Source organism: Brachyhypopomus gauderio, chromosome 1 (assembly GCF_052324685.1).
Source record: "Brachyhypopomus gauderio isolate BG-103 chromosome 1, BGAUD_0.2, whole genome shotgun sequence".
Lineage (NCBI taxonomy): Eukaryota > Metazoa > Chordata > Actinopteri > Gymnotiformes > Hypopomidae > Brachyhypopomus > Brachyhypopomus gauderio.
The window spans coordinates 48906237-48920884 of NC_135211.1; the positions used below are offsets into that span (position 1 = coordinate 48906237).

The window sequence follows — 14648 nt, forward strand, 5'->3', positions numbered from 1 at the left end:
ACTAATTTAAACAGAGACTTTTCAATTATGTATATGTTAGAATATTTTGAATTGATCATTGAACATTTCCAGAGTGCACAGTGATGACAAACAATGCACTTGTCTATCATCAAATGTATAGTGGGCCAACTTTGATGATTAATGCAAATTATTTTCCTTTTATAATTAACTCCTGGGGCAACTGAATTGTTAAATAATAATATAAATAAAGAGGTATGTAATGCATGAAGGGTTTCACAGAATGCTCATATTACAACAAACAGTCCTCTAAAACTAAGTGCATGAAACTCACCATGTGGTCAGGAAACTCACCCTAGTTCATCAGGCAGCTAGAAGACTCAAAGAATCAGTCACTAATTAGCAAACAGATGTTCATCTTCTCTGAAATGTCACTGACACCAGCAGTCATTGTCATTACACTTAAAATCGTCCTCAGAGCCACAGCTAATATAGCTGAGTGCCGCATGTACAAACGGGCTTCTCAGGTACCCTGGCAGAATGGCCTGGAGACCCGAAGGAAGGTCAGATTTGTCATCATTAGTGAGAGGATACATGTCCTGAATTTAACTCAGACCTGTAAAGACACCAAACAAGCCAACAAACAAGAAATTTCATGGCGTACTTCAAGATACTGGAGTCTCAGAAAGAAACGTTTTATCTTTTTCTGAGTGCAGTTTGTGGAGAACAGTGTACACATCTGTGTTTTTGACTAGACCTCAGTGTACACGTGTTTTTGACTAGTCCTTGGTGTACATATACATGCAGTCATGGTCTGGGGATTAGGGAACTGGTCTTGTGACTGGAGGGTTGTGGGTTCAATTACCAGGCCATGACTGAAGTGCCCTTGATCAAGGCACTTTACTCCAACCGGGTGCCGGGTTGTCCACTTCTTTGGGCACTCCAAAATATGCCCAAAGGAATCTCAAAAACAACGCGACAAAGGCACAGATATCAAGTAAATGTCTACATACAAACGTGTACATTTCTTATTGTTATGCTCAACACGTGATTGATAGTTACACACAGTCTATTAAAACTATCAAAGGATTGCAAAGCATTTCGAAAACTGCGGCAAACACACAGAACACCATGAAAGCTGATTCCACATAAAACCACAAATTGCATTTAATAATAATTAGTAATAACACAGCCCTGATCCCTCGGTTACTACGTGTTGAATCTCTAGTGCTTACAAATTCTTTCTAGTTATGCAGAGATGCACTCTGTAAACATTTTTATAATTTCAAAAGTGTAACTGCCAAAAGTGTAACTGCCGATTTGTTATAAAAGTTCTAATCATATATTAGCAGAATACCAGCTTACAATAAATATGTAGAAATATGTAGGCTGACAGATTGACAGAAATCTAGTTTAATCTATTTAAAGTATTTTGCTTTACCCAAACAAAAAATGGCAACCACAAAAAACCCTGAAAACCAGAGAATGCAGCCAGTACTACTATCATTTTCCCCATGTAACTAAAATATCCTAGTTTTTCTTCCTTCAAATACAACACTCCAAAACTTGTAGCTGCAGTTTTGGAACAACATGTGAAACAACATGCGAGTCTCTAGAGCTTCACGTGCATTCAAACTAGCGCGGCTACTGCAGTACAGCATTTAAATACCCGTTTCCTGTTCCTTAATTTGAGTCTCACTAATGCCTCTAGAAGTCCATTTACTTGTTAATGTCTTTATGTATTTTTCCATCGTCACTGTATGACACAGCGTTCATAAGGCTGTTCTTCATGGGTGGTGTTGTTCTGGATCTGGGGTTCCCTCTTGCCCTTGGGGGGTGCAGCTGAGCTGTGCTCTGTGATGTGCTGCAGTACCTCCTTACTCTCACTAGGGGGCAAGTTGTAGAAGAAGTATTGAGGAGCCATGCAGATGAACCTGTTCATACGAATAATAAACAGAAATGTGAATATTAGACACTTCAATATAAACACAAAGGAATGTGTCTACATATTTGACTACATTTCATTTGTCATTATCTCCAGTCTTCATACATTCCTGAACTCTAAGGGGTGTTGGAAGAATAAAATAACATGAAAAGTAATTTTAGAATCACATGCCATTCGAAAGTACATGCTATTTGAAAGTAAAGACATTAATTCAAGTTCAACCTCTAGTTCTAGCCTCTAAAGGTACAGAGGAATGGAACAAACGAACCAGAATAGAAAATTAGCTACATGACAAACAATGTCAGGGCAAAACTGGATTTGATGGGTTTGACTGTTCTGTGTAAAAACTCTCTAGCAGTAAAAACCTCACTGGCATATTAGCATTCATCAAATGCAAACTAAAGGATCATTACATTAATAATAGTTGTTGCATTAAACACCACGTTTAAAACTCATAAAAAAGACTTACTCGTGCTGAAATCTGGGTGACGGTTCTGATGCAGTTATTCTCTGACAGCGTGTGCTCATGGTATACAACCCACTCCGGAAGGTTCTGTTTGTGTGGCTCAGTCCCATAACACGAGAGAGGGTGGATCTGAGCCACGTGCTTGTGGGTAAGAATGAAGTAATTCCCTGATCCATCAATGTCCCTGGCCACCTGGGATATTGGAACAGGCACTTAGGGTCAAAGCTAAATTTAATGATTCCTGTGAGGTCTTTTAAGTTAGAAACCCATACAGCAAGCATTGGTTTGCATTATAAATATACACTACAAAGAGCATTTGATGGGATATTAACAAATACTGGCTTGTGTGAGAAGAACTGTGCACAAATTTCGTTGTATTACATTGAAGATTTATTATGAGAAAACTTGACCAAAGAAGTTTCTCATCCAGACTGGAAACTGCCGTTCATACTGAGTCTAATGGCCTGAATGCTGAATCTTATGGCCCGAATACTGAGTCTAATGGTCCGAATACTGAGTCTAATGGCCTGAATACTGAGTCTAATGGCCTGAATACTGAGTCTAATGGCTTTACCTGCATGAAGAAGCCTGCCAGTAGGACCTGCTTGGTGTTCAGTTGGTCTTGGAGCCGAACGCAGGTGAGGACACCTGGAGCTCTATCCGCCTCAGGATCTCAGCGAGCTCTGCACGAACAGCATCGGCTGTTTGCAGAGCAGCCAGACTCAGGTAATGATCAGCACACCATTGTGCTAAACTGGAACCTGCAGTAAATCAACAGTTCCACAATAATTGAAATATTCTGTAATTAAATTATTCTGTAAATTATGCTGTCGCTTCCACTGCTCTGGAATATAGCAAAATAGTTAAGTGAATATGTGTGCTTTTTAAATGTATTTAACACTCTGCAATTCATTGATTTGTTGATTTTCTCAGAACATATACACTGCTCAAAAAAATAAAGGGAACTCTTAAACAACACAATATAACTCCAAGTCAACCACACTTCTTTGAAACCAACCTGTTCAGTTAGGAAGCAACACGGATTGTGAATCAATTTCACCTGCTGTTGTGCAAATGGAATAGACAACAGGTAGAAATGAGAGGCAATTAGCAAGATCCCCCCTATAAAGGAGTGGTTCTGCAGGTGGGGACCACAGACCACTTCTCAGTACCTATGCTTTCTGGCTGATGTTTTGGTCACTTTTGAATGTTGGTGGTCCTTTCACACTCGTGGTAGCATGAGACGGACTCTACAACCCACACAAGTGGCTCAGGTAGTGCCGCTCATCCAGGATGGCACATCAATACGAGCTGTGACAAGAAGGTTTGCTGTGTCTGTCAGCGTAGTGTCCAGAGGCTGGAGGCACTACCAGGAGACAGGCCAGTACACCAGGAGAAGTGGAGGAGGCCGTAGGAGGGCAACAACCCAGCAGCAGGACCGCTAACTCCGCCTTTGTGCAAGAAGGAACAGGAGGAGCACTGCCAGAGCCCTGCAAAATGACCTCCAGCACGCCACAAATGTGCATGTGTCTGCACAAACGGTTAGAAACCGACTCCATGAGGATGGTATGAGGGCCCAACGTCCACAGATGGGGGTTGTGCTCACAGCCCAACACCGTGCAGGACGCTTGGCATTTGCCAGAGAACACCAGGATTGGCAAATTCGCCACTGGAGCCTTGTGCTCTTCACAGATGAAAGCAGGTTCACACTGAGTATGTGGCAGACGTGACAGAGTCTGGAGACGCCGTGGAAAGCGATCTGCTGCCTGCAACATCCTTCAGCATGACCGGTTTGGCAGTGGGTCAGTAATGGTGTGGGGTGGCATTTCTTTGGAGGGCCGCACAGCCCTCCATGTGCTCACCAGAGGTAGCCTGACTGTCATTAGGTACCAAGATGAGATCCTCAGACCCCTTGTCAGACCATATGCTGGTGCGGTTGGCCCTGGGTTCCTCCTAATGCAGGACAATGCTAGACCTCATGTGGCTGGAGTGTGTCAGCAGTTCCTGCAAGATGAAGGCATTGAAGCTATGGACTGGCCCGCCCGTTCCCCAGACCTGAATCCGTTTGAGCACATCTGGGACATCATGTCTCGCTCCATCCACCAATGTAACGTTGCACCACAGACTGTCCAGGAGTTGGCGGATGCTTTAGTCCAGGTCTGGGAGGAGATCCCTCAGGAGACCATCCGCCACCTCATCAGGAGCATGCCCAGGCGTTGTAGGGAGGTCATACAGGCACGTGGAGGCCACACACAATACTGAGCCTCATTTTGACTTGTTTTAAGGACATTACATCAAAGTTGGATCAGCCTGTAGTGTGTTTTTCCACTTTAATTTTGTGTGTGGCTCCAAATCCAGGCCTCCATTGGTTAATACATTTGATTTCCATTGATGATTTTTGTGTGATTTTGTTGTCAGCACATTCAACTTTGTACAGAACAAAGTATTCAATGAGAATATTTCATTCATTCAGATCTAGGATGTGTTATTTGGATGTGTTCCCTTTATTTTAAGAAAATAAGACAATTAATATCAAAAGACATATTTTTTGTTACAATGGTCAATGTATGTTCATTATGATTTGGTCTGTTTTCTTTGTAGTTTGAAGTTTCAGGTTGCTCTGTCAGGACAAACTGCTCCAGTTTTTGAATGGTTTAAAAATAGAGAATTGTAGTAGCACAACACACTTGCTTGCGGTATGTTTTAGTTATTAGTGCTAGTCAGCTTGGTCAACAAACAGCAACATAAGATGCATCAGTATTGGTTATGGAAGAAACTAAGAAAAATCTAAAATTTCTATTAAGAAACTAAACTTTGTGCAAATTATAGATACAAGAAACACATCATCAAATTTGGCCAGAACTGATATGGTATGATGACACAACATTCAAAGTGACCCTTATGTGAACCGACTTCACATTTATCATCTATAATATGAGCTGTCACACCAAGATAATTCTTGTTGCTAATAGAGGTCCAACCTCCGCGAACGGCGGAAACATTCATACTTGCCGCGTCTTACTTAAGCCTTCGACCACAGAGAGCACTCTACAGTCCACAGCAATCCATCTCGCCAGTGAATTGGTCAATTTTGTTTCTTAATTTGAACCCCGACATGTGGTCGAGTGTTGACCGGTGACACTGTTTGCTTGTACTAGGAATACATTTAGCAGCTAAGTTATCATTACTGACCTGCGCGTTAGCCCAACATGTTTTGCGTTGAGGTGGTAATGAAGGGTGGAAGTGCTCCTGTGATAAGCGAACTCCTTCCTACATAAAGTGTAAATAACACTATTTGTGTTTGTACTTCCATCTGGATGTTTCTTATATTTAAATTTCCCATCCACCAGCGTAGCCTCTTCAGTCATCTCCATCATGCTCATCTTATTGTGCGTCCATATAATAGTATGTCTGGAACTCGTGCACTGAGAAACATTCCATGGTGCAAAAGTGTCTCATGCATTAAATGTGTTAAAATGCATACATTTTTTTAGTTTGTTAGTTTTCCTGTAATTAATTAATCGAAATTAACGCGTTAAAGTCCCACCACTACAATTGATATAATAAATGTTTGGGGTGCTTAGAACGTTCAATAAACACACTGAAAGAGTCAAATATAAAATAGGTCTTAGTAAATGGAAGTGAATATGTTTAGTAACAATACACATTTAGTTCACATTCTGGGTTTGATATGTTAATGAGTCTGGTGTGTTTTAATTCTCACGTGACTCACGTGAGCTGTGCTGGCTGTGTTTGTAGGCGTTGTACACATTGATAAGGAGGAGGGGCCAGGAAGCAAGATGGAGCTGCAAGAGGATAGGACACTTCATAAACCATGGATTCAGTCAATTCAGTCAGTTTAATTTATCATGTCTGCAACACTGACATGAGCTACATAGAGTGAGAAGTATCTGGATGAAACAGTTTATACAGCAGGGTGAAAAATGTGTCTTTTTATCATGAACCAACATGTTCAATAAGGTGTCAAAATGCCGGTCCTAATGAAGGTAACCTCAATGTTCATATCTGGCAGCCCTACTACCGCTCCACAGAATAGAATGTATGTTATAGCAAAATGTGATTTAAGTTTTCCGTATTTGGCAGATGCTTTTTTCAGAGCAACTGACATGAATTACATATATCAGTACAAACATACGCTGTATATCTCTAGGAATAAAACCCCTGACATTGCTAGGTGTTGTCCTAGCTTGCCCTACCTGTACTACCAGTTGAGGTGTGAGTCTAGTTTAAAAAGATGCTGACAACCAAACACAAAAACTAAACAGTACCAGGATCTTTTCTCCTAACTAAACAGATGAATTAGTTTCACTATAATGAAAGATGTAGTCACTGATATGCAGATGTATAGAAAAACAAAACAATAATAAGGTGGTTTGTCAAAATGGTTCATGTATAGATGGATAGACAGTGGGGTGAAAATACTTGGCTTACACATTATTCTTGCCTGTTAGAATGAATGACATTACCTGTTAACATGGCAGCAATGGTTAGCACCTCACTCGCACAGTCAAACTCGCAGGAGGCCAGCAGACTCTTAGCCATCTGCGGTTCCAGAGGCAACTCAGACATAATCACTGCAATCTCAGACAGGTTCCCATCATTATCCAGAGCCGTTAGATAGTCCAGCTCTTCTAAAGCCTGCATGAGGCGGGAGACACAAACAATAACTCGCCATCAGTTAGACATAAAAAATACATAACACTAGCCAACTGACTAGATACCAAGACTATCTTACTTACTGGTGTCATGTTTCTCAGCAGCATTTAGAAGTCGGTGCAGCTCGGTTGACTTAGTCAGGTGTTTGGACTCTTCGATAACCTTCGGCTTGAAGGTTGTGTCCCACTTCTCAAGCAACCTGGAGGACGTTTCCTCACCAAACAGCAGCACAAAATCTTGATTCAGCTGTTGATCAAATACACATACAAATGTATCAGTGGTCAATGCACTGTAAACAGCCAAACCAAATGAAAGCCTGGATTTTAAAAACCAATGCACAACTCACTAGTCCTTTGACATCTAAAAAACGTGGGAATGTTTTTAGGACATCTGTCGTTCTCTGTGAGTCATGCACTAGGTTCTGGTGATGTTCAAAGGACATCTTCATCTTCAATACTTTTGGTTCATCATGACAATGAACAAGAAATGATAGAGCTTCCTGGCAGGCATCTCCATCAAGGTGCTCAGGCACTGATGCTACTGATCTTCTGTGATTTGTTCCTTGTGCTTGTGACACTGTGGTTGCCTTAACTGATTGTTGAGATTTATTCCTGGACATGGTCTTCAGCCGCCATGCTAAATATCCTGTGCTCTTTTCGCAATCATAGAAATGCTCCTGTTAATAAAAAAAATGACATAGTTCCATCATTCATTGATCTTTTATCACAGATTAAAATCTGATAAACTTTACTGAGCTTGCTATGTTAACTAGCTTAGCCTGCCTGGTGTCTCAATGAGCTATTGTTACATTACAAGTCAATTTCCCTATTCACTTCTATTCAAACTGAGCACAATGCTTTCCCCTAATGACACTTAAGAGTTCTGTCTCTATGTAAAACTGGTATAATTTCTGAAAATAAGTACTTTAAACTTACATAGCCCTTTGGAGAAAAAGGATCCTTCAGTGAAGGAAAAAGTGTAATGATCCCCAGGGCATACTTCTCCTTCTGTTTACGGGACGGAATCCTCCTTTAAAGAAAAAGCAATTTAAAAAAATAAATAAACATGTCCTCTTGTACTCTGACACATACGTGACAATACTGGTCATTATTTTATGAACAGTAATTTACAGTTAAAATACAGTACACCAAATATGCACTTTTGGGTCATGGAGTGAAAGAAAAATAATCTAAACTGCAAAGTTAATTTTTTTCAGAAAAATATATACAACTTTGACATAGCAAGCTGTGGCTTTGTATAGCAAGAATGGGATGCTTATAATCAAACGTACATTTGCAAACTAATGCTGGTAGCATGATTATACTGACTACAATGCAAATTCTAACAAAACCTACCTTCATCAGACTCACTGTCACGTACTGTCAGGCATAAGTCAGGATTGGCCTCCATCAGTTCAAGAAGGATGTCTTCCTCCACTGCCGTGTCACTTTCATCAAAAATGTACAGTTCAGATGCACTGGGAATCCCAAACTTGTTTTTGACTATAGGATGAGCAACAAGACACAGGATGACAAGCCTGTACCAGGTTCAAAACTAAACATTAGTATACAGTCAAATCCATGCACCTTGAACACTAAAAGCTCCAGTCGCAAAATGGCACATCCTATGCATTTTTAAATATAAAGCCAAAGTTCCAATGGAAAAAAAGAGAATTCAGATTAGGGAAAGGTCTTAAGAGAGAAGTTGTTCAGTTTATGGTAAAACCGACTGCAGTACCTGCATAATGTTCTGTATTTACTGCATATGGTTAATTGGAACCATACATAATTCATAACCAGAGTGTAACGTGGCTCGCGCCACGGAGCGAGAGGACGGACACAAGTGCTGAGAAGAGCGAGATTTATTCAGGGGAATACCGTAATCATCGTCGGATAGCCAGGCAGGGTCGATAACAGGAGGGCAGTCCGTAAAACATGCAAAGACAGGCATCACAACACAGGGAGCACGGGAAACAGGAGAAACACGAAACGGTCAGGCACAGAGAACAGCGATGGGACAGACACGATCACAAATAAATTCAAAATACCGGACAAAGGACAAGGGAGACTCAGGGGCTTTTATACACAGAACTAAACTAGGGACAGGTGATGACAATGACACAGGGGCGTGGTAACAAACGAGGGATTCATAAAACTAACGAGCAGGGCGGGACAAACGGGCAAGAACACAGACACGAGGGAACCCAGAGTGACAGCTAGGAGAGGGGGCGTAGCCGCACGTGACAGAACCCCCCCTCAAAGCGTGCCACTCTGGGGCACGCAAGGGCAGACAGGACAGGGAACCAGACTAGGACAAGACAGGGAACCACGGAACACGGCGAGGGACAGGGACAGCAGACACGGGACGGACCGGAGGAACAGACCAGGGGAAAGCAGGGCACGGAGACCGGGGCACGGCAGGGACAGGGGGACCAGAGACGGGCCAGGAGCTGGGCTGGGGCATGGCGGTACACGGGACACATGGAGACCGGACAGGGCAAGGAGCAGGGCCGGACAGTACAGGACCGGGGACAGACACGGGAGTGGGGCCAGGGGACAAGGCGGAGGCAAACACAGAGGCAAAGACACCATGAACAACGGAGACAGGCACAGGCACAAGGTGGGTGACAACTTGGGGAACAGACATGGGGACAGGGACAGAGACGACACCACAGGAAACAGACACGGGAACAGGAACACAGACCTTGACAGACACAACCACGGGGACAGGGACCAAAACAAAACCAGGGATGGAACCAGGGAGCAAGGGGAACACGGGCAACGGAACATAGGAGGTACATGGCGGAGCAGGGGGAACACAAAGTCCATGCCCAACAGGGGGCAGCACAGTCTCTGGGGCGACAGGTGCGGCCGGGCGGCAGGCAGCGGGAACAGGAGCCGGCAGACAGGCAGCGGGAACTGGAGCCGGCAGACAGGCAGCGGGGACAGGCAGGGTCCGCTGGCGGGCAGCGGGGACAGGCAGGGTCCGCTGGTGGGCAGCGGGGACAGGCAGGGTCCGCTGGTGGGCAGCGGGGACAGGCAGGGTCCGCTGGCGGGCAGCGGGGACAGGCAGGGTCCGCTGGCGGGCAGCGGGGACAGGCAGGGTCCGCTGGCGGGCAGCGGGAACGGGAGCCGGCGTGGACGACCTCTCCAGGGTCGCGGGGACAGGAACCGGCGTGGACGACCTCTCCAGGGTCGCGGGGACAGGAACCGGCGTGGACGACCTCTCCAGGGTCGCGGGGACAGGAACCGGCGTGGACGACCTCTCCAGGGTCGCGGGGACAGGAACCGGCGTGGACTGCTGACGGGCAGCGGGGACAGGAACCGGCGTGGACGACCCCTCCAGGGTCGCGGGGACAGGAACCGGCGTGGACTGCTGACGGGCAGCGGGGACAGGAACCGGCGTGGACGACCCCTCCAGGGTCGCGGGGACAGGAACCGGCGTGGATGAGACACCCTCGGGGGGCGGAACCACCGGGCTGACGTCCTCAGGGGGCGGAACCACCGGGCTGACGTCCTCAGGGGGCGGAACCACCGGGCTGACGTCCTCAGGGGGCGGAACCACCGGGCTGACGTCCTTAGGGGCCGGAACCACCGGGCTGACGTCATCGGGGGGCGTGTCCGCCAAGCTGACGTCGTCAGGGGGCGGAACCACCGGGCTGACGTCCTCAGGGGGCGGAACCACCGGGCTGACGTCCTCAGGGGGCGGAACCACCGGGCTGACGTCCTCAGGGGGCGGAACCACCATACTGACGTCCTCAGGGGGCGTGACCGCCATACTGACGTCATCGGGGGGCGTGACCGCCATACTGACGTCATCGGGGGCCGTGACCGCCATACTGACGTCATCGGGGGGCGGGACCGCCATACTGACGTCATCGGGGGGCGGGACCGCCATACTGACGTGGCTCGTACTCCCCCCCAAAAAATACTTGGGGTTGTCATGTGGAGTAGCCGGCAGGGTCAGAGGCGGTGGGTCCTCCTCCTCAGGGTCCTGGGTGAGCCTGGCAGAACACACAGACACACAAGCTCCTCGGTTGCTCTCTCTGCTGCGGCTCCGCCTCCCTTGAGGCGCCGGGAGCTCACGGTGGTCAGAGAGAGTCAACCGAGGGTTAAGCGAAAACTTGTCTGTGCGCTCAGACCGTCTGCCCGCTGCTCGCACGACAGGAGGTTTTTCCCTGTCGTGTTCGCAAAACCGGGCAGACACACAGCGCTCAGATGGAGTCTCGTCGCGAAAGCCAGTAGAAAGAGACTGCGCTTTCTTTGGTCGGCGACGAGACTTCCTTGTACCCGCAGCGCCAGGGGTATTCCTGTCTCTAGTTTGTTCGCACTGAAATACCGGAGAGTCGAACCGGATTAAACCAGCCGACATCCATTCACAGTGTTTGAACTCACCAGAGTCTCGCTCTCTCGCTGTGTCCTTGATAGGTCCGGTATTATGTAACGTGGCTCGCGCCACGGAGCGAGAGGACGGACACAAGTGCTGAGAAGAGCGAGATTTATTCAGGGGAATACCGTAATCATCGTCGGATAGCCAGGCAGGGTCGATAACAGGAGGGCAGTCCGTAAAACATGCAAAGACAGGCATCACAACACAGGGAGCACGGGAAACAGGAGAAACACGAAACGGTCAGGCACAGAGAACAGCGATGGGACAGACACGATCACAAATAAATTCAAAATACCGGACAAAGGACAAGGGAGACTCAGGGGCTTTTATACACAGAACTAAACTAGGGACAGGTGATGACAATGACACAGGGGCGTGGTAACAAACGAGGGATTCATAAAACTAACGAGCAGGGCGGGACAAACGGGCAAGAACACAGACACGAGGGAACCCAGAGTGACAGCTAGGAGAGGGGGCGTAGCCGCACGTGACACAGAGTAAACATTTATTGACATCTGTTGCAAGATGATTACTTACAAAATTCACCTGCTGTTTTGCATTTTGTGAGTTTTAGTCAAATAAAATATTTTCAATCATGTATTTCAATTTTGAAATTAATATATTAAAGAAAAATTTCATCTCGTTAACCCAATACCATGGCTCGCCACACCCCTAGCAAGTAGCTCCCTGGCTTCTGGTTACTAATGTTGGCAGTGCCATTATTAATGTGATAATGTGACTTAGGGAATTAAATGCCAGTGACAATGATAATACAATAGCATAACAAACTACATTTTAATTCATCATAGTTTGGGAAATATATATATTTTTATTCACCTACTTCAGTCCACACTGTGTATGTAGTCAGTTATTGAAGCACTGGTCTTTGCTCCAGTGTCAAAAATACTGTTCAGTTATATACTATGTGAACAAACATACAAATAAACACAATATACAATGTCACGGTTATCAAATATTATTGAGGATATGTCTATGTATTTGTCACGTAGGGCAACGCCCCCTCTCGTAGCTGTCACTCTGGGTTCCCTCATGTCCGTGTTCCCTGCCTGTTTGTCTCGCCCTGCTCGTTAGTTTTATGAATCCCTTGTTAGTTACCACGCCCCTGTGTCATTGTCATCACCTGTCCCTAGTTTAGTCCTGTGTATATTAGTCCCTGTGTCTCCCAGGTCTAGTTGTCGGTCTTTTTGTTTTTCTCTGTGTTTTGCCTGTTCGCCCCAGTGCTGCTGTTCCGTGAGTCTTCCTTGTTGTGTTCGCTATGTCTGTCCGTATTTCGTGTCCTGACTGCCTACCCGTTATGACCCATGCCTGTCACTTCGACTCTGTCTATGGAATTTCCCTTAATAAATCTCGCTCTCCTCAGCGTTTGTGTCCGCCTCCCTGTTCTGCCCTGTGCAGAACGTTACAGTATTGTACGATAAGTACAATATAAGAGTGTTGTACACTCTGATAAGTACAATATAACAGAGAAAACCTAACTTTTACAGGTGCAAGGGGTAATGAACTAAATCTCAACTTCAGCCAAATGGCCAGAAAAGCACAGAAAAAAGGTTATTCCAATGCTATTGGTAGATCTAGCCATGAACGCTAGATAAATCTGACCAATAACCAGCAAACAATTTTGGGCATAAAGTTGTAAACTGCATCCATGCAAAAGACAAACTACACTAGCATGACAATAATGGTGGCAAATGTTGTGATTGTCATCTTAATCCCTTCATAGTTTGTTTACATTACAGTATTGAATCAACAGCTTATCATAATTTATATATTTTGAATAGTCATAAAGTATTAATCAAATCTCTATTATTAATCACTATATGTTTTGCTTACATTATATTAAGGATCAAGTTGCTAGAATGACGGTGTAAGCGCTTGTGTGCCACTTCCAATACTCCATGCGTTTGCAGTAGGCTAAAATGGGATGTGTAAGAGAAGGCTCACTGTGGCCTTATGTGGTGAGGCCAGGTAGTAAGACCTCGCTTCCAGAATAGAGACAGCTGTAGGTTGAACTATGGAATGTGCAGCTCCTATGTTTAGAGGAAAGCATATATAATGGTGAAGAGAGCAGACAGCTTCAGAGCTGCACATGGGGTGACATGATTAGGGTATGTGAGCTCTCCAGAGATCTCTGTATTAAATTAATTAATAGGCATATGTGTATTTTTTAATAAAAGGCTAAAGACAAGACTGGTAATGTTTTCTTTTGCAATCAACGAACACGCTGCGCTAAGGTAAGAAAAGGTTAAAGCACAACACAAATTAAACACATCAACAAATGACTTGAAACTCGCACCCGTCTTTGCTTATATTCCCACAACTAAAGCATGAAGCTTGCTAATATTTCACCTTAAAATGGTGTGGCAGTCACATGACTTATGTAGGTATATAGATATGGATCGGAGGTAAATAAACTAGATTTTTTTTTCTCGCCGTGTGAAATCGGAAGTGTGGCGTGTGAGCGTGTGAAGACGGTCAAATGCGTGTGTCACACGCTCAATGCGTGAGACTTGAGAGCCCTGTTTAATGTTTTTTTATTTCCTTCTTTCGCGGCGAAACGCAAATATCCGCCGAATATATGAGCCTAAGTGACCGAGCTGCAGCTGAAACGAGTACGTGCTGTATTCACTCGTTCACAGAAGAGATAAGACTGTTAAATCATTACCGTAGGTGATATTAACCAGAGATTTATCCATCTCTCTCTCTCCTGTCCGCTCCTCTGCGCCCACCATGGTAGTTGTAGAAAGTGGCGGTTTGTTAATTAGGGTGATTAATTAACAAACCGCCCATGGACTCAAACATGATGAAATACTTCGGTCGAGTTGTACGTCGGTGTTTTTGAAGTGGTCTTCCGATGCTGCTATCAGTATTGTTCTCCGCTAGCTCCCACACGCTAACTGTCCCCACAGTCAAACTGAGGACTGTGACAAATGTCATTTTAAAAAGATTTGCCAATCCTTTCTCACATTTCAAAAAGAGCTCACTTTTTAGCATCTGTGAAGTTGATGGATAATAAACAGGCAATAGAACTGTATCATACTATTAATGAACTAAAACTTTCAGATGATCCCTCGTCCACAAGTTATATCTCTTGTGGGTTTTTTTTGTTTATTTATATTAAAAATATTTGTTTATATTCTATATTTTAATATATTGTAATAACCTGTTGTGGTCTACGTTCAAACTGGTAAAAGT

General features: G+C 44.8%; 1 pseudogene; it reads right to left on the reverse strand.

The window, feature by feature from the left end:
• Positions 1 to 1052: 1052 nt before the first annotated feature.
• On the reverse strand, positions 1053 to 14185 carry LOC143508770 (putative pre-mRNA-splicing factor ATP-dependent RNA helicase DHX32; annotated as a pseudogene).
• Between the last annotated feature and the right edge of the window lie 463 nt (positions 14186 to 14648).